The sequence below is a fragment of the Phyllobates terribilis genome, unplaced genomic scaffold, assembly GCF_046119375.1.
Source record: "Phyllobates terribilis strain yellow unplaced genomic scaffold, ASM4611937v1 Scaffold_11__3_contigs__length_659146591, whole genome shotgun sequence".
Taxonomy (NCBI): Eukaryota; Metazoa; Chordata; class Amphibia; order Anura; family Dendrobatidae; genus Phyllobates; species Phyllobates terribilis.
The window spans coordinates 371,720,052-371,741,341 of record NW_027362771.1 but is presented as its reverse complement, the minus strand read 5'-3'; the positions used below and the strand labels follow the sequence as shown (position 1 = coordinate 371,741,341).

Sequence of the window (21,290 nt, the reverse complement as noted above, 5' to 3'; positions counted from 1 at the left end):
CCATGGTAATCCATCAGTACCCCATGATCGTATTGTGGAGGGAGTGGTGGGAGGGGGGCAATGGGAGCAATCGCTCCCTTTAAATGCTGCAGTCAGAGTTTGACAGCATCATCTAAATGGTTAAAAGCCATGGCCGAATCTTTACTCCAGGCATGACTGCTTGGCTGGGTTCACATGAGCATATTTCAAGGTTTGTGTACGAACTGCATTGCCCTGTCTCGTAACTGGTTTCCTGACCCAAATTTGCAGCCTCATGTGTATCTATGAGGCCCCCTTCACATGTCCACTTAAAAAAATGTACACGTGAGATGGTCCATTTTCACTATCTGTGTGGTTTTTGTTGGTCATCCATTTGTACGTGTGCAATATCCGTGTGTCATCAGTGTGCCGTCCATGTGGCACATATCGGAATAGAATGCAGAATAGAAATTACAGATTTTTATGTGTAAAAGATGTGCAAAGATATAGATAGATATCCATCACATATATAATTTGTGCCTTGCATGTGTAGTTTATCTTTTAACCAAATAAATAAATGGAAAAATGACGTGAGCTCCCCCCATTTTTGGTAACCAGCAAATGTAAAGCGCCCTCCACACTTGCATATCCCTGCCCAGGATATTTATTCATGTCCCAATGCAGGATTAGGTTAATATTGCTCATGGGATAAACTCTTTAATAATCACTGACATCTACCTTCTGACATAGACAGGTTACAGTTTTTGCAGCTTGTTTCCAAACAATGCAGGTGCTGAAGAGACTGCTGGAAGCTTCTCAATTCAGTGAACAATTTACAACATAATTGCCTAAAAGACACCATTTACTCAGATATTGATAGATGTATCATTTTCCTTACCAAGCTGGATGCAGTCACTTTTGGCTGGAACTAAATGTAGGATTCACACAGAGTTCCCGAAGCAAGGTTTAGCTGCACTGTCTCCAAATTTGAGCTTGTAAAGTTGTAATTATTCCTCAAAGATAGTAACAAGTTTTTGTTTCTATGTCAATCTATCCGTATTTGTTTTCTTTGGGAATGGAAGGAGTGTTTAATATGGCTATTTCGGCCTCATTAAGACATCACATGTCACATGCAAAAAAAACGGACCAATTTTCATCAGTGTTTTGGGTCAGATTTTCAGAGTTGGTCAGTGACAGTTTTTACAAAACGTTTCATCAGTTTTTCTCATATGCAAAGAAAAAAATAAGCTGGTAGTGGATTCTCTTGGTTCTCTTATTATTCAGTGTAAAACGGATGGCACACAGTTGGCATCCGAATGCTCTCCAATTTTTTTCATGGGCTCATAGACTTGCATTGGCGAGTTTGATCAGTAACTCGGATCAATATTGGGCATGTCTCCACTTATTGGTGCTGACCATTTGGTCCGCATGAATAAACGGACACAGAAAGATCGTACTGCAACCACTACATTGCCACTAAATAATTCTTAATTACAGCAATTTGATCATTATTGTTAACCAAAAAATATGTTTTCTGATACTAATATTGTTTTTGATAATAATGAATTATGATAATGGGAATAATGTATTATAATAAATATATTTTCTATATAATAAAAAAGTTGAACATTTTTTGGACAATGTGAACTTGCACTATAAATTTGCCACTTTTGCCATTTTTTTTCTGCCATTTTTGCACAGTTCTGACAAAGTGAGCGGGGCTGGGGCGGAACAGGATGACACGGACAACCCCCACTTGTCGAATTAATGACATGACAAGCGGTGATGTTCTTTATGCCACAAATCTTACTACAGTTTATGGTTACAATAAGATTTGTGGAGAAGTGCACGACACTTCGCTCCTTGCCTAAGTCATTAATAGGTGTGCACGTTTTATTGAATTGGGTGCTTTGTACTTCAGCCCACCCCCCTCATCAAGACCGGTGTGAAAAACGCTAGTCTTGATGAATCAGGCCTACATGAATTTTTTTTATAGCGATAAGCAAAATGTATAGTTTCAATACTGTAGCTTTTGGAAAAAAGCATTATTATACAGTTCTCTATATTAAATTTCCATTTAATTATATATGATAAATATGTTTATATGGGTGTACATTTTTGAAGTGGGCTCAGTATTGGTAATTTCAGGGATACTTTAAGGCTAAATAATAATGGAAGCAGTGAGTATTGCAAGGAAACTACTCTGTAATTTTTTTTAAGGTCTTTTGAAGGATAAATTACAAATTACCCACCACTCACAAAGTAAACAACACCAGCATTTTGAAAATTTTGCTATCTCACTTGAGAGAAGCATACTGTCGAGACAGAGACCCTGGTTCCAGCAATCTGTCACTTACTTAGGCTTCTTGTTGCAGTTTTGATAAAATCAATGTTATATCTGCAGCAGATCTACCTGTTCTCTTATTACCGAGCTCTGTATAACCCCACCCACACCACTAATTGACTGCTGCAGTCATTGCCCCCATCCTGACAGAAAGCATCATCAGTGACATCCATTTCAGGAGTTGGGCTAGTCCCTGCTCTACTAAGCATGCGTTGGTTGTAAATTCCGGCATATGCTCAGTGATTATTTTCAGGGGCAGGGCTGTTCTCTGCTCACTGGGTTTTCTCCTTACAGTGCACACAAACAAAGTGTTCTCTTGCTGCCTCATCACTTCTCGTCACAGGCGACAAGGGAGAACACTGTCAATGTGCATAAAAAGAATATTGCACAGTGACAAGATCCTACTGAGCATATAGTACAGACCAAAAGTTTGGACACACCTTCTCATTTAAAGATTTTTATGTATTTTCATGACTTTGAAAATTGCACATTCACACTGAAGGCATGAAAACTATGAATTAACACATGTGGAATTATATACTTAACAAAAAAGTGTAAAACAACTGAAAATATGTCTTATATTATAGGTTCTTCAAAGTAGCCACCTTTTGCTTTGATGACTGCTTTGCACACTCTTGGCATTCTCTTGATGAGCTTCAAGATGTAGTCACCGGAAATGGTTTTCACTTCACAGGTTTGTCCTGTCAGGTTTAATAAGTGGGATTTCTTGCCTTATAAATGGGATTGGGACCATCAGTTGTGTTGTGCAGAAGTCTGGTGGATACACAGCTGATAGTCCTACTGAATAGACTGTTAGAATTTGTATTATGGCAAGAAAAAAGCAGCTCAGTAAAGAAAAACGAGTGGCCATCATTACTTTAAGAAATGAAGGTCAGTCAGTCCGAAAAATTGGGCAAACTTTGAATGTGTCCCCAAGTGCAGTTGCAAAAACCATCAAGCGCTACAAAGAAATTGGCTCACATGAGGACCGCCCCAGGAAAGGACGACCAAGAGTCACCTCTGCTTCTGAGGATAAGTTTATCCGAGTCACCAGTCTCAGAAATCGCAGGTTAACAGTAGCTCAGATTAGAGACTAGGTCAATGCCACACAGAGTTCTAGCAGCAGACACATCTCTACAACAACTAAGAGGAGACTTTGTGCAGCAGGCCTTCATGGTAAAATAGCTACTAGGAAACCACTGCTAAGGACAGGCAACAAGCAGAAGAGACTTGTTAGGGCTAAAGAACACAAGGAATAGACAGTAGACCAGTGGAAATCTGTGCTTAGGTCTGATGAGTCCAAATTTGAGATCTTTGGTTCCAACAAACCGTGTCTTTGTGCGACGCAGAAAAGGTGAACGGATGGACTCTACATGCCTGGTTCCCACCGTGAAGCATGGAGGAGGAGGTGTGATGGTGTGGGGGTGGTTTGCTGGTGACACTGTTGGGGATTTATTCAAAATTTAAGGCATACTGAACCAGCATGGCTACCACAGCATCTTGCAGCAGCATGCTATTCCATCCGGTTTGCGTTTGGTTGGACCATCATTTATTTATCAACAGGACAATGACCCCAAACACCCCTCCAGGCTGTGTAAGGGCTATTTGACTAAGAAGGAGAGTGATGGGGTGCTACGCCAGATGACCTGGCCTCCACAGTCACCAGACCTGAACCCAATAGAGATGGTTTGGGGTGCGCTGGACCGCAGAGTGAAGGCAAAAGGGCCAACAAGTGCTAAGCATCTCTGGCAACTCCTTCAAGATTGTTGGAAGACCATTTCTGGTGACTACCTCTTGAAGCTCATCAAGAGAATGCCAAGAGTGTGCCAAGCAGTCATCAAAGCAAAAGGTGGCTACTTTGAAGAACCTAGAATATAAGGCATATTTTCAGTTGTTTCACACTTTTTTGTTAAGTATATAATTCCACATGTGTTAATTCATAGTTTTGATGCCTTCAGTGTGAATGTACAATTTTCATAGTCATGAAAATACAGAAAAATCTTTAAATGAGAAGGTGTGTCAAAACTTTTGGTCTGTACTGTACGTCGGAATTGACAACTCACGCAAGCTCAGTTGAGCAGGGACTAGACCAGCTCCTGAAACGGATGTCACTGATGATGCTTAGTTTAAGCTTCAGGTCGGGGAACATGGCAGTGACTGCAGCCTCTGCCTTTTGATGACATCTTGTTTGAGCATCCCAGCATGCACTGGGAGTTGTCAAATAAAGCATTATCAAACAGGAAGTATGTAAAAAAAATATAATAAAGCAACGTAGTCAGGGAACGGTATGAACGTTTTAATTAAAGAATATCAGAAAAAAGATTAGATTATTACAATAAATAGACAGACATTTAGAATTAAAATGAATGTTAGTTTCGGACCACCCCTTTAAGAAAGCACCAGCATGTGACAACATTTCTAGATTTTAAAAAAGTCATTCTTTGTAAACAACAGTTGTGAAACATTTCCAGAAAAAAAATTTGTGTTGTGAGCCAAGAGATTTGGCAGCTCAGATATTATGAAGCACGTTATGGAGAGCAAGACTATGTGTTAAGAGATTACTACCCTAATGAACACAGCTGAATCAAGCTCTCATTCCATTCTTAACATTTCATTCTCACATCCATTTTATCCTGTAACACACATATTATCTAAACAACCAATGGATTCAAATCTTTATACAAAGGAAATATATGCAGCCATTTATTGTATTGAATAAAGGCTGAATTCACATTACTACTGAGGTGCACCTAAAATAAGTTAAATACCCACAATACCACACGGACAGTAACAAATATATTGATTTTAGTTGCGCTCAATTTGCAAACCATGGTTACTGACATGCTGGCACAATTTTGACTACATTTCTGTTATGTATGAACACCAAAGCTGTGGTGTTGGTAAGCCAAACTTCCGACTCCTCAAATTCCATGACACCGACTCCGACTCCACGACTCCGACTCCCTCATACATGGCTTATGTTTAAGTGATAAATTTACTGTAGCATAGATTCATTTCAGCTAAAAGTCTAGACCCTTAGATCAGGAATAGGACATTTCATAACTTTCCCAAATTCTTATGAAATAAATATTCCCCACAAACTGCATTGAACTACTGTACCCAATTTATTATATATTTTAGGAGTCGTAATCGACTCCACGACTCCGACTCCACAGCCCTGATGAACACAAGCTAAAGTTTTTCTCTGTTCAAGCTGTATACAAGCTCATCAACAACCATCCTCTGCTGTGTTTTCCTGTTTCCCTGGCCAAGATACAAGGGCTTTAGCATTCAATTAGCTTGTACAATGGCCCAAGAAACACAGAGGCCCTGATTCATCATTGCCTTTGCTCCTGTTTTTTCTGGTTTTGTGCGTTTTGTGCCTTGTTTGTCTACAGCCAATTCATTATTCTATTTGCACCTTTATCAAAGTCTATTTTATATGTGCGTGCCTGTTTTATGGGGTTTCATGCTTTGTGGGCAGAGTCTAGCTATTCCAGATGTTTATGCCTGACTCATCAATTGCAACTTTTTAAAAAGCTGCAAAATTTGCTGCAACTTCATTCCAGTCCCCTCCCTGGTATATTTGTGAGTACGCCAGTATTCTGGCACAATTTTTGTGCCTTTTTGGAGACAATGAGCGACTTTTGGAGGCAAGAGTCGCAAAAGCAGTTTAAAACAAAGAGAGAGCCTATTTTTGATTTTCTGCCAAATTCATTAACTGCGTTCACCATTTTCATGAATCTGGCACCAAAAATGGAAACTAATATCACAAGACAAAAAAAGAAAGTAACTTAAAAAAAAAACACAAATGATGAATTGGGGCCAGAGACTTTGCTGCAAAAAGCAAACCAACAAAATAAATATGCTATCTTTAAATGGGCGATGGATAATTAGAAAAATAGAAACAGGCACTGTAGATCCTGTACATATGATGTTTCTGTTATGAAAATTCAGACCCATTTACTTAAATAGGACAGAGCTTCAATGTTGATAGTAGCACTATGTTTAAAATTAAAAAAAGGCTGTCATGGGAAGTTCATGCAACCCTTTTAAGTTTCCTTCTCACAACAGTCATTTAGTTAAGTTTCATATGACTTAGGGATTAATCAGCTCTTGGGAAAACCATCATCTGGTTTAGATGGTTAACACACAAAAGACTCAGTGATTGATGCTCTAAATTCTATATTAAGTATATCACAAAAGTATATACAAAAATAAATCCTGGGCCATTGGGCACTATTCAAACATCAGGTTTTCTTACCTATACACTAAATGAAAAAGCATCACACTCAATGATACTAAACCCAAATTCTGAAACCAAGGCTTGTTTGTCACAAACTGTCATGTACACACTTCTTAGCACGTGACATGGGAATAGTCTGCCAGGGTTAATGTATCTCCTCTCACTCAATGCAGCACTCAACCTTTGTTGTAAGCTATAAAGTGAGTATAAATCACACACTGACACAGTCCACACACCTCGGATATAAACACACTTTTCCTTTCCGGATTTTCCCCATAGACTTGAATGAAATTATGAAAATCCCAGGAGAAATGCATTAAAAATGGACATAATCTCCACATCATTTTATCAATACAGTTTTATCAAAGCTAAGTAGCAGGAAGTATCCAAAAGTAAGCAGTTTTCTTTAAAATATGACATATAAAAAAAACAGCTGAAAAATGTGATAAAAATGCATTCAAGTATGCAATGAAAAAAACACAAGTAACCTGATTTAGCTAATTGGTGTAGAAATGTGGCAAAAATATGCAACATCGAAAGCTCACCAAATACAAATACTCATCGTGGCACATTAGCCTAATAAGGCTGTGTTTTCATTAAAAGGAAGCTGTCACTAATTTTAAACCTTATAAACTATGCCCATCACCTTTAAAAGCATTTAAATGGGGTTCCTACAACCCCTTTATAGTCTCAGAGGCGCCCCTGCATATGGGCGGAACCCAGATTGTGATCAGTGCTGCCCCGGAGAGTATGCAGAGTTTCATGTGCGGATTTTCCCTATAGAAATGCATTAGATGTGGAAATTCCACAGGTAAAAAAATGCATATGCACTAAAAAAAAACCTCATATGATCTGTACATGACTATATCAATAAAGTTTTGTCATAGTCAAACACAAGGAAGTATCAAAAACAAGGCAGCTTTATTTAAATAATAACAAACCAGAAAGAGAAAAATACCACAGCCTCAAAAATGTGCTAAAAATGCCACCAAATTGAAAGTTTTGTTGCAAAAAGTCACAAAAGTAGTGCAAGATAGGAAAAAGCCCATTTTTTTACTTTTTGACTTTGAGACAAATTCATAAATCATTAATTTGGATGAATTTGGCGCAAAAAACAGCAAACAATACCACAGGACAGAAAAGGGCATTGACTTAAAAAAATGCTAATTATTGGGCCTAGAAGTTTTTTTTCATTTCTGTGTACTGCTACTGACTCCATGCTAAACTAAAATCACTTAGAAGGAAAAATTGTTGTAAGAAAATGAAATTGTCAGACGTTTTAACAGTATAAGTCATTTCTTTTGGAATACATCAATGCATTGTTATCAAAACTGAATTTTTCGTTGACCAAAAAGAGGAAGAATACTCTAAAATCGCTGTTTGTGTGTAAATTACATGTCACTCAAGCTGTGCCCTAAGGGTACTCTGTATAATTTAAAAAATCATGCAAGTAATATATTGCTGAAATAAAGTCTGCGGAGACTGTAGGCTGCTCTGCTATGCATTGCTTTGAAACTCAATAAAAGCAAATAAAATTCAGGAACCAGGAATAGCTGGATCTAGAAGGACGGGTTTATAATTTGTTAGACCTGTCTGTTCTCTGATGAATATATCTTGCTGGCTGTATAAATTATTTTCATGTACAGCAGAACACTTTAAAACAAGATGTATGATTCAGATCTCATGCTTGGTAAAAACAGTATGTGGGTTCAGCCTTTCAGGCGTGCTAATGGTCCACACATTAAACTAAAGCAGAAAAGTTGCCTACTTACTGTATTTGCAGGAATAACTGTGGAAAATATTAATTACAAATAAAACATTTTTCTAAATGTGCCGTGTTGTGGGGGTACATAAACACTAGTTATAATTATGTCTTAAGATAGCGCCACATACAATGTTTAACCAGTTTGAGACTGGATCATTTACCCCCATTTCTGACTGGGCATATATACATATATATCCCTATATCTATATATCTATATATATATATATAGGTCTAATCTACTCTACTAAGACTGTATTACAATTAATGCCATAAATAAATAAACCAATAGAATCCAGGATTTCATATATTTACATACAGTTAATGCCACAATTAGGGTACATTCAAGTAATACAGTCTCAGTCGAGATGCCCAATACCCATCTATACTCCCATATCACAAAGGCAACAAACAGTAATAAAGAGTAGATTAGACCCAAATAATATCAATACAAACCATTTACCATGATATTAAACCACACTGCCTAGTACCCCAACGGGCTTTTCGCATTCAGCTTCATCACTGGGTACTGAGGCAGTGTTAGATCCGGACATATATAGTGGGGTACTGAGACTGTATTATTTGAATGTACCCTAATTGTAGCATTAACTATATGTAAATAAATTAAATCCTGAAGTCTATTAGTTTATCTATTTATGACATTAATTGTATGTATATATAACTCTGAAATTGTCTGATTATTTATAATTTTTTGGTTATATTTATTAATTATATAATAGTCATCTGTATTATCAACTATATACATGCCATTTGTATCGCCTTTCATTAATTATCTGTGCCATCTAATTATTGTCATCTTTAATCAAACTGCCTATCTTCTTTTAAACTGTTTTTTTAAGGGGCTTTTTATAGGGTTTTGTCTGTGTGTTTTGACTTAAAATCAAACTCTGTGATACTTTAAAAAGTTGTATATGATAGCTTTATATTCTCTATTCTTTTAATAGTGGTAATTGTCGGGATATAAATGAAATACGAGCCTGTTTTTCAATTCCTTTTCTTTTTTTTTTATGACCACAAAGGACAAGTAGAATGCTTAACACTATAAGGGCGTGGGGAGGGGGTGAATATTCATGTCCTTTAATGAGCGGGCACAGGAGATAGCCGGCAGCAGCAGCAGCCACAGCGCGGCTCCGCTGTGTGCTGGCTATGAAGGAGAATGAAGTCACTGCTCCCCGCGCACACAGACCCGGCTTGGGGCGCAGTGACTTCCGGCAGCTGATCTCTCCTTGCGAGCCGCGCATGGCAGTGACGTCATGCGCGGCTCACATGGAGAGAACAGTGCAGGCAGACCGGACGCAGCGCTGGAGGAGAGAAGAAAGGTGAGTAGGAGTGTTTATTTTTTTTTTTATGTGCAGCCTGATGGGGATTAGGGGTGCCATGCATACCAGGACAGGGATTAGGGGTGCCATGCATACCAGGACTGGGATTAGGGGTGCTATGCATACCAGGACAGGGATTAGGGGTGCCATGCATACCAGGACAGGGATTAGGGGTGCCATGCATACCAGGACTGGGATTAGGGGTGCTATGCATACCAGGACAGGGATTAGGGGTGCCATGCATACCAGGACAGGGATTAGGGGTGCCATGCATACCAGGACTGGGATTAGGGGTGCTATGCATACTAGTACAGGGATTAGGGGTGCCATGCATATCAGGACAGGGATTAGGGGTGCCATGCATACCAGGACTGGGATTAGGGGTGCTATGCATACCAGGACAGGGATTAGGGGTGCCATGCATACCAGGACAGGGATTAGGGGTGCCAAGCATACCAGGACAGGGATTAGGGGGTGCCATGCATACTAGGACAGGGATTACGGGTTCCATGCATACCAGGACAGGGATTAGGGGTGCCAAGCATACCAGGACAGGGATGAGGGGTGCCATGCATACCAGGACAGGGATGAGGGGTGCCATGCATACCAGGATAGGGATGATGGGTGCCATGCATACCAGGACAGGGATGAGGGGTGCCATGCATACCAGGACAGGGATGAGGGGTGCCATGCATACCAGGACAGGGATGAGGGGTGCCATGCATACCAGGATAGGGAGGATGGGTGCCAAGCATACCAGGACAGAGATGAGGGGTGCCATGCATACCAGGACAGGGATGAGGGGTGCCATGCATACCAGGACAAGGATGAGGGGTGCAATGCATACCAGGACAGGGATGAGGGGTGTCATGGATACCAGGATAGGGATTAGGGGTGCCATGCATACCAGGACAGGGATTAGGGGTGCCATGCATACCAGGACAGTGATGAGGGGTGCCATGCATACCAGGACAGGGATGAGGGGTGCCATGCATACCAGGATAGGGATGATGGGTGCCATGCATACCAGGATAGGGATTAGGGGTGCCTGCATACCAGGACAGGGATTAGGGGTGTCATGCATACCAGGACAGGGATGAGGGGTGCCATGCATACCAGGACAGGGATGAGGGGTGCCATGCATACCAGGACAGGGATGATGGGTGCCATGCATATCAGGATAGGTATTAGGGGTGCCATGCATACCAGGATAAGGATGAGGGGTGCCATGCATACCAGGATGGAGGGATGCCAGGCATACCAGGATGGGGATGGGGACCACGTATGAAAGGAAGGGGGGCGGCATATATACCAGGATGGGGGATATAGTCAGAATAGGGGGACATTACCCCTATACTAGTGTCAGCAAAAGACCCCCTCCCCTTTAAAATTACCACATTTTTTGCTTAAATTTTTATTTTTTTATTTTCCTCCTCTAAAACCTAGGTGCGTCTTATGGTCCGGTGCGTCTTATAGTCCGAAAAATACGGTAATTCCACATGTGTTAATTCATAGTTTTGATGCCTTCAGTGTGAATGTACAATTTTCATAGTCATGAAAATACAGAAAAATCTTTAAATGAGAAGGTGTGTCCAAACTTTTGGTCTGTACTATATATATATATATATATATATATATATATATATATATATATATATATATATATATATATATACTGCTCAAAAAAATAAAGGGAACACTCAAATAACACTTCCTAGATCTGAGTGAATGAAATATTCTCATTGAATACTTTGTTCTGTACAAAGTTGAATGTGCTGACAACAAAATCACACAAAAATCATCAATGGAAATCAAATCTATTAACCAATGGAGGCCTGGATTTGGAGTCACCCCCAAAATTAAAGTGGAAAAACACATTACAGGCTGATCCAACTTTGATGTAATGTCCTTAAAACAAGTGAAATGAGGCTCAGTATTGTGTGTGGCCTCCACGTGCCTGTATGACCTCCCTACAACGCCTGGGCATGCTCCTGATGAGGTTGCGGATGGTCTCCTGTGGGATCTCCTCCCAGACTTGGACTAAAGCATCTGCCAACTCCTGGACAGTCTGTGGTGCAATGTGATGTTGGTGGATGGAGCGAGACATGATGTCCCAGATGTGCTCAATCGGATTCAGGTCTGGGGAATGGGCGGGCCAGTCCATAGCTTCAATGCCTTCATCTTGCAGAACCTGCTGACACACTCCAGCCACATAAGGACTGGCATTGTGCTGCATTAGGAGGAACCCAGGGCCAACTGCACCAGCATATGGTCTCACAAGGGTCTGAGGATCTCATCTCGGTACCTAATGGCAGTCAGGCTACCTCTGGAGAGCACATGAAGGGCTGTGTGGCCCTCCAAAGAAATGCCACCCCACACCATTACTGACCCACTGCCAAACCGGTCATGCTGAAGGATGTTGCAGGTAGCCGACCACTCTGCACGGCATCTCCAGACTCTGTCACGTCTGTCACATATGCTCAGTGTGAACCTGCTTTCATCTGTGAAGAGCACAGGGCACCAATGGCGACTTTGCCAAGCCTGGTGTTCTGTGGCAAATGCCAAGCGTCCTGCATGGTGTTGGGCTGTGAGCACCACCCCCATCTGTGGATGTCGGGCCCTCATACCACCCTCATGGAGTCGGTTTCTAACCGTTTGTGCAGACACATGCACATTTGTGGCCTGCTGGATTTAATTTTTCAGGGCTCTGGCAGTGCTCCTCCTGTTCCTCCTTGCACAAAGGTGGTCCTGCTGCTAGGTTATTGCCCTCCTTCGGCCCCCTCCACATCTCCTGGGGTACTGGCCTATCTCCTGGTAGCGCCTCCAGCCTCTGGACACTACGCTGACAGACACAGCAAACCTTCTTGCCACAGCTCGCATTGATGTGCCATCCTGGATGAGCTGCACTACCTGAGCAACTTCTGTGGGTTGTAGAGTCCGTCTCATGCTACCACGAGTGTGAAAGCACAACCAACATTCAAAAGTAACCAAAACATCAGCCAGAAAGCATTGGTACTGAGATGTGGTATGTGGTCCCCACCTGCAGAACCACTCCTTTATTGAGTGTGTCTTGATAATTGCCAATAATTTCCATCTATTGTCTATTCCATTTGCACAACAGCATGTGAAGTTGACTGTCAATCAGTGTTGCTTCCTGAGTGGACAGTTTGATTTCACAAAAGTTTGATTTACTTGGAGTTATATTCTGTTGTTTAAGTGTTCCCTTTATTTTTTTGAGCAGTGTATATATATATATATATATATATATATATATATATATATATATATATATATATATATATATATATATATATATATATATATGTGTATATATATACACATACATACAGTGGTGTGAAAGAGTGTTTGCCCCCTTCCTGATTTCTTATTCTTTTAAATGTTTGCCACACTTAAATGTTTCAGATCACAAAACAAATTTAAATATTAGACAAAGATAACATAAGTAAACACAAAATGCAGTGTTTAAATGAAGGTCTTTATTATTAAGGGGAAAAGAAATCCAAACCTACAGGGCCCGGTGTGTTTAACTACATAAAAAAACTATATATGTGAGCAAAGCAGTAAAGGGAACCTGTCACTTGAAAAAACCCTATTAACCTGAAGATATGGGGTTGATAGCATACTGAACCTGCTTGGCGCCCGCACATAGAGCCCTGCTGTTGGGAGGAAATGAACTTTAGGCTACGTGCACACATTCCGTATTTGATTTTTTTCCCCTCAGTATTTGTAAGCCAAAACCAGGAGTGGACCAGTCAGAGGAAAAGTATAATAGAAACACATGCAACCCTCTCCTGGTTTTGATTTACAAATACTGAGGTAAAAATCTCACCAAATACTCAACATGTGCACGTGGCCTTAATCCCCCAGCAGCTTTCGGGTTTCAGACATGGGGGTGGTGTCGGCGCAGGATCAGTTACTGGTCTGTGTATATAGAGCAGCGGCCGTAACCGCACCCCCGGCATTGACGGACAGCTCCCCATTAGTCAGCTGTGAATCAGTGCCAGGGACTTTGTTACAGCCGCCGCTCACTATACACAGAGCAGTGACTAATCCTGCACTGGCGCCGCCTCCATGATTGAAACCCAAATGCTGTCAGGAGGAATAAAGTTTATTCCTTCCCAGCAGCGGGAGTGTAAGTGCTGGCACCGGGCAGGTTCAGAACGCTATTAACCTGCAGATTAACCCCATATCTGCAGTTTAATAGCATTTTTTCACTTGACAGGTTCCCTTTGAAGGGATTGTTCACTACTCAGACAACCCCTTCTCAATTCATAAGTTTTCTCCTTTTAATAAGATGACGCACCCCCTGGGCCGTGGGGTACTCGGTGCCGGGCCGGTCGTTGCTAGGGGAGATGTCACAGTGGCGATGACCCGGTCCGTGACCCAGGGCGGTCAATCAAAAGGGGAATATTTACAGGGGATTTAAAGTTCTTTTATAAAGTTTGTGACGCCACCTGTGGTATGCGGCCAAGGAGAGCCGCCGCTGCGGAGTAGGTCTTCTGGAGCTGGTGTAAATGCAGCAGAGTTGGTTTAGCTCTCCACAGGTAGAGCTTAGCTCCAGGGCAGGGTAGATGTTAAAGATGTTGCTGTTATGGAAGTAGCACTCGTGGTACAGTGTAGTGCAGGGGGTGATGGCCCAGCAGCAATAACTGACAGAGATGGTGGGGTGCAGTCTTCAGTAGAGATGAGCGTTGCTCGACTCGAACTGTTCGCCAATCTCAAATTCGAGCTGTTTTGGGCGGTGTTCGAGCCGTTCGGCGAACACGAACGATTTGAGAAGAATTCGGCTGTTCGAGGTTATGTTCGATAACTGTTCGTGCACCAAAATCATAACTGGATTTTTTCTCAGTAATGATGAAAATTAATGTTAATACGCAGTTTGAGTGTACAGCGGGGCGGGGAGAGGGGCAGGGGATGGATCTCTGCAGGAATAATGAAGATCTCCTTTTTTTTTTCTCTTTCCCGCATTTACAATGGGGAGGTGCAATCTGTCAGCCTATCAGCTGCGCACACACGGAGCGAAGTGCTTTTTTTCACACAAGCAAGGGCATGTGTCATTGGCAGTGTATGTCACATGTCCTTGCCCTATAAGACCCAGCCATTTTCCCCGTCGCCACCATTTTCTCACTGCTGCAGCTGCGTGTTAGACGGCACCGCTGTTGCTGTGTGCGCTATACCTTGTTAATTTCAAGCCAATTTTCGCACAAATCTACAGATAGCTTGGGAGTAGGGAATAGTTGTGATTGCAGTCCTTTTAAGGACTAGGTTACAGCATTTCCTACGACTTTTATCAGGCTGGTCTGTGCTCTTAAATAGATAGGTTGTGGGAGTAAAGACTAATTGTAATTGCAGTCCTTTTCAGGACTAAGTGACATCAGTTCCTATCAGTTTTTGCCAGGCAGGTCTGTGCCAGTGCTGTGCAAGTTTTTTTCACAGCATTTGGCTGAATCTAGCAAAGCTAATCCTTTTTGGCCTATTGCAGAGTGTGTTAGTCAGTGGAGTAGCCTATCTGTGTTGCAAGATACACCACCTGTGTATAGAATACCAATTTTTTTACTGCACCTAGTGAAGTAAAACCATTTGGGCATAGCATCATTCTATTAGTCCATCTATACTGACCTCCATAAGGTTGCAAATTGAATATAATTTTTTTCTGCATCTAGCTCTGAAAAACTATTTGTCCTTCTAGCAGTGTGTGTGACTTGTTCTACTAGTCCATCTATACTGACCTCCATCAGGTTGCAAACTGAATATAATTTTTTTCTGCATCTACCTCTGAAAAAATATTTGGGCTTCTAGCAGTGTGTGGGACTTGTTTTATTAGTCCATCTATACTGACCTCAATCAGGTTGCAAATTAAAAATATTTTTTATCTGCATCTAGCTCTGAAAAGATATTTGGCCTTCTAGCAGTGTGTGGGACTTGTTCTATTAGTCCATATATACTGACCTCCATCAGGTTGCAAACTGAATATAATTTTTTTCTGCATCTACCTCTGAAAAAATATTTGTCCTTCTAGCAGTGTGTGGGACTTGTTCTATTAGTCCATCTATTCTGATCTCCATCAGGTTGCAAATTAAAAATATTTTTTTGTCTGCATCTAGCTCCATCAGGTTGCAAATTGAATATAATTTTTTTCTGCATCTAGCTCTGAAAAAATATTTGGGCTTCTAGCAGTGTGTGGGACTTGTTCTATTAGTCCATCTATACTGTCCTCCATCAGGTTGCAAACTGAATATAATTTTTTTCTGCATCTACCTCTGAAAAAATATTTGGGCTTCTAGCAGTGTGTGGGACTTGTTCTATTAGTCCATCTATACTGACCTCCATCAGGTTGCAAATTAAAAATATTTTTTTGTCTGCATCTAGCTCTGAAAAAATATTTGGCCTTCTAGCAGTATGTGGGACTTGTTCTATTAGTCCATCTATACTGACCTCCATCAGGTTGCAAATTAAAAATATTTTTTATCTGCATCTAGCTCTGAAAAGATACTTGGCCTTCTAGCAGTGTGTGGGACTTGTTCTATTAGTCCATATATACTGACCTCCATCAGGTTGCAAACTGAATATAATTTTTTTCTGCATCTACCTCTGAAAAAATATTTGTCCTTCTAGCAGTGTGTGGGACTTGTTCTATTAGTCCATCTATACTGATCTCCATCAGGTTGCAAATTAAAAATATTTTTTTGTCTGCATCTAGCTCTGAAAAAATATTTGGCCTTCTAGCAGTGTGTGGGACTTGGTCTATTAGTCCATCTATACTGACCTCCATCAGGTTGCAAATTGAATATAATTTTTTTCTGCATCTAGCTCTGAAAAAATATTTGTCCTTCTAACAGTGTGTGGGACTTGTTCTACTAGTCCATCTATACTGACCTCCATCAGGCTGCAAATTCAAAATAATTTTTTGTCTGCATCTAGCTCTGAAAAAATATTTGGCCTTCTAGCAGTGTGTGGGACTTGTTCTATTAGTCCATCTATACTGACCTCCATCAGGTTGCAAACTGAATATAATTTTTTTCTGCATCTACCTCTGAAAAAATATTTGGGCTTCTAGCTGTGTGTGGGACTTGTTCTATTAGTCCATCTATACTGACCTCCATCAGGTTGCAAATTGAATATAATTTTTTTCTGCATCTAGCTCTGAAAAAATATTTGGGCTTCTAGCAGTATGTGGGACTTGTTCTATTAGTCCATCTATACTGACCTCCATCAGGTTGCAAATTCAAAATATTTTTTTTTCTGCATCTAGCTCTGAAAAAATATTTGTCCTTCTAGCAGTGTGTGGGACTTGTTCTACTAGTCCATTTATACTGACCTCCATCAGGTTGCAAATTAAAAATAATTTTTATCTGCATCTAGCTCTGAAAAAATATTTAACCTTCTAGCAGTGTGTGGGACTTGTTCTACTAGTCCATCTATACTGACCTCCATCAGGTTGCAAATTAAAAATAATTTTTATCTGCATCTAGCTCTGAAAAAATATTTGTCCTTCTAGCAGTGTGTGGGACTTGTTCTACTAGTCCATCTATACTGACCTCCATCAGGTTGCAAATTAAAAATAATTTTTATCTGCATCTAGCTCTGAAAAAATATTTGTCCTTCTAGCAGTGTGTGGGACTTGTTCTACTAGTCCATCTATACTGACCTCCATCAGGTTGCAAACTGAATATAATTTTTTTCTGCATCTACCTCTGAATAAATATTTGGGCTTCTAGCTGTGTGTGGGACTTGTTCTATTAGTCCATCTATACTGACCTCCATCAGGTTGCAAATTGAATATAATTTTTTTCTGCATCTAACCCAGCCAATAGTTTTGGCCTAATACCACAGTTTGGCCACTCAGCTCTGCTCGGTTCCCATCCATTGTTTTTTTTTGCAAACAACTCCAGAGTTGTGAATTAGTTAACCACCAAAATGAGTGGAAAAAGGCCTGCTGCTGGTGGAAAGGGGAATAGGCGTGTTGGGAAGGGGAAAAAAGGTTGTGTCCGTGGGGTAGGTGTTAAAGCAACAGTAACATCTGTAGAAGAAAGACCATATTCCAGCCAAACTAAAATGTCTACTTCTTTTAGTGATAAGATCCCTTTCTTACGGCCACGCCAATCGCTACAAATTCCAGATGAGGCACAAAAACAGCAGGTGCTTCAACGGATATCAAATGTTCCTTTAAGTGGGCTCTCCTCCACATCAACTTCAACATCACAAATACTCCAGTCCTCAAAGGTGTCACCCCAATCGCACTTGCTTCCTCACAGCTCCCAAATCTCCAGCTGCCCGTCTGAGTATGAGGTAGAACAGATGGTTGAGTCTGCAGAGCTGTTTACTCATACTATAGCCTGGGAATCAGAGGTCGGCTCCAGCGCTTCTGTGAATCCAGACGAGGAAATGATCTGCACTGATGCCCAGAATCTTTATGAGTCGGATCCAGGACCAGACGCTGAAGGTTCTGACCATAATGTAGACCCTCATTCCCAAACTGTAACTCCTGTTGGTGGAGACAATGAGGAAGACGATGATGAGACTCAAATACCTGATTGGAGCGACAACTTTAGTTTTTTGTCAGGGCAGGAACAGGTTGGCTCTGAGGACGACGGGTGTGATAACGCACAGGGTGATGATGATGAGGTTGGAGATCCCACTTACTGTCAACCCACAGTTAGCCAAGAGATGAGATCAGCAGAGGAGGTGGAGGAGAATGCTAGTGACGACGAGGTCAGGTTGCGCCTTCCTGGACAGAGACGTAGTACTGGAAGCAAGTCAACATTTGCATCCTCAAACACAACTCTGCCTGTCACCACAAGTCATGGTGGCTCTTCAGGTCGCATGGGTGCTAAGCCTTGCATAGCCTGGGCATTTTTTCAGATCGATAAAGATGACCCAACTCGTGTTATCTGTAACATTTGTCAGCAAAAGCTAAGTAGAGGCCAAAAAATACATAGTTTGAGTACTTCATGCATGAACCGGCACATGGACATGAAGCATAAGTTGCAGTGGGAAGCTCACTGTGCTACAATGCGGCCTAGCCGGCCGGGCCAACCACCGTCTGCCATATCTTGTGCATCCGCGGCCTCTTCATCCTCTGTGACTGGGGGGACAGCAGTCACACCTGTTTTGGGGCGCAGACCTGCCCCCTCTTTACCCACAACAGCCAGAGTGATTGGCAGGTCATCATTTTCTTTGGAGGTGGTAACACCAGCTGGTGTTGAGCGCTGTCCGACATCGATAGCACCACCTTTGGATCAAGGCAACCTAACATGTCCGCCTGCATCTTCCTCACAGACCGGCAGTTTGCCGGAGACACACTTATCAACCCCGTCTAAGCACAATAGCCAGCCCTCGGTCCCTCAGATGTGGACAAGTATAAGACCATTTCCTCCTAGCCATGAGAAAGCTAAGAGGTTGAATTTCACCATCTGCAAGCTCTTGGCTACAGAAATGCTGCCTTTCCGCCTGGTGGACACAGAAGATTTTCGAGACCTTATGTCCGTCGCAGTGCCCCAGTACCAGATGCCCAATCGGCACTACTTCTCAAAGAAAGGTGTGCCTGCGCTCCACCAGCATGTCGCACACAACATCACCGCTTCTTTCAGAAACTCTGTGTGACAGGGTGCATTTCACCACAGACACTTGGACGAGTAGGCATGGACAGGGGCGTTACATGTCGCTGACTGGGCACTGGGTAACTATGGTGACAGCAGGACAAGGGGCTGCTGTCCCAGTCTTGCCGTCCCCACGAGTTGTGCGTCAATCCTCTTTATCTCAAAGTTCCTCCACTGCTTCTGCCTCCTCAACCTCCTCTCGGTCCTCCACCTGCACCCAAAGCCTGTCTGGTCATGCCACAAGCTTTCTAACTGCGCAGAAGGGATCCTGCACACCTCCTTACTATGCTGGCAGTATGGCTCAACGTCATCAGGCGGTTTTTACTTTGAAATGTCTGGGAAATGTGAGTCACACAGCTGAGGAGTTGTGGTCAGCTCTGGAGAACCAATTTCATGAATGGTTGTCTCCAGTGGACCTGAAACCAGGGAAGGCCGTGTGCAACAATGCTGCAAACCTGGGTGCGGCCCTTCGCCGGGGCAATGTCACACACGTGCCTTGTATGGCTCACGTGTTGAACCTGGTTGTCCAGCAATTTTTAGCCCACTATCCCGGACTAGATGGCCTTCTGCAGAGGGCACGGTCGCTGTGTGCTCACTTCTGCCGTTCGCATCCCGCAGCTCAGCGACTTACATCTCTACAGAAGTCTTTGGGCCTGCCACTTCACCGGCTAAAATACAATGTGCCTACCCGGTGGAATTCAACTCTGCACATGTTGCAGCGACTGTGGCAGCACCGACAAGCCCTGGTGCAATACGTTCTGACGTATAGCCTGGGCCAACGAGATCCAGAGGTGGGGCAAATCACGCTGGAGGAGTGGTCTCAGATCACATTTCTGTTGTGCGAGGTTGGGGGGAGAGGACAGAGGAAGGAAGCATGATTGTTACCTCGCCATCAAAACAACAGGGACTTGGTGCTCCTGGATGCGCAACACACATGAGTGCCTTCTTGCTGCACTACCTGCAACATGACCCTCGAATTGTGAGAATTAGAAATAATCCTGACTTCTGGGTTGCCACACTGTTAGATCCTGTTAGATACTGTTAGATATATATTCAGCTCTGGCTGGGAATAGCACGCGTGCTGGGTCACGCGTGCAATAGATTTTAAGTGCAATAATTACAAGTGCAGTTAGACCATGGCAGTTGGACAGGGCAGGAGACAGGTAAGGTGCATAAAATTTTCATACAAACATGCTTCTTGGTCAGTCATAGTGCATTATGCATTAGTCTTATCAATCTGCTTTTTATTTGTTTTCACTTCTGCTTTCTCACAACTCACCCGCCCTTCAAAACATTCTGTGCACTCTCTCTATATCAGCCCCTCCCTTCTCCCCTCTCCCATGTATAACTCTGAGGCTCTACTGACATTCCTCACCCACTGCAAACCATCCTCTACCTCCATACAGCATTCAAAACTTTCATACAAATCATTAGACCACCTCATCTTTCTCTTCTTTCTCCTTTTACTAGTCGCAGACGACATCTCCCCCAACCCTGGGCCCCCCTCCACTAGCGTACACCACTCTCCTCCAGCTGCATATAGAAACCCTGCTAATCTTATTAACGTTCAGTGCATGCCCTCTCCTATTGATTTCCATTGCGCTCTCTGGAACGCACGGTCTGTGTGTAACAAACTAACTTACATCCATGATTTTTTCCTCTCTAATTCTCTTAACCTTCTGGCTATCACAGAAACCTGGATTCAGCAGCTAGACACCACCGCTGCTGCTGCTCTCTCGTTTGGTGGGCTGAAATTTTCACATACCGCCAGACATGGCAACAGACAGGGTGGAGGTGTTGGTCTGCTCCTTTCCTCACAATGTGCTTTCCAGGTCATCCCCCCGGTTCCCTCACTTATGTTTCCTTCCTTTGAAGTCCACACCATCAGACTCTTTAAACCCTTCTCCCTGCGAGTGGCAGTCGTGTATCGCCCTCCAGGCTCCGCCCGCCAGTTCTTGGATCACTTTGCCACCTGGCTTCCTCACTTTCTATCCTGTGACATCCCCACCCTCATCATGGG

General features: G+C 42.3%; 1 protein-coding gene across 3 annotated transcripts in view; it reads left to right on the top strand.

The window, feature by feature from the left end:
- The window catches only part of ENTREP2 (endosomal transmembrane epsin interactor 2), a 1,396,283-nt gene that overhangs the window by 717,373 nt on the left and 657,620 nt on the right, over positions 1-21,290 (top strand). The window lies entirely within an intron of this gene.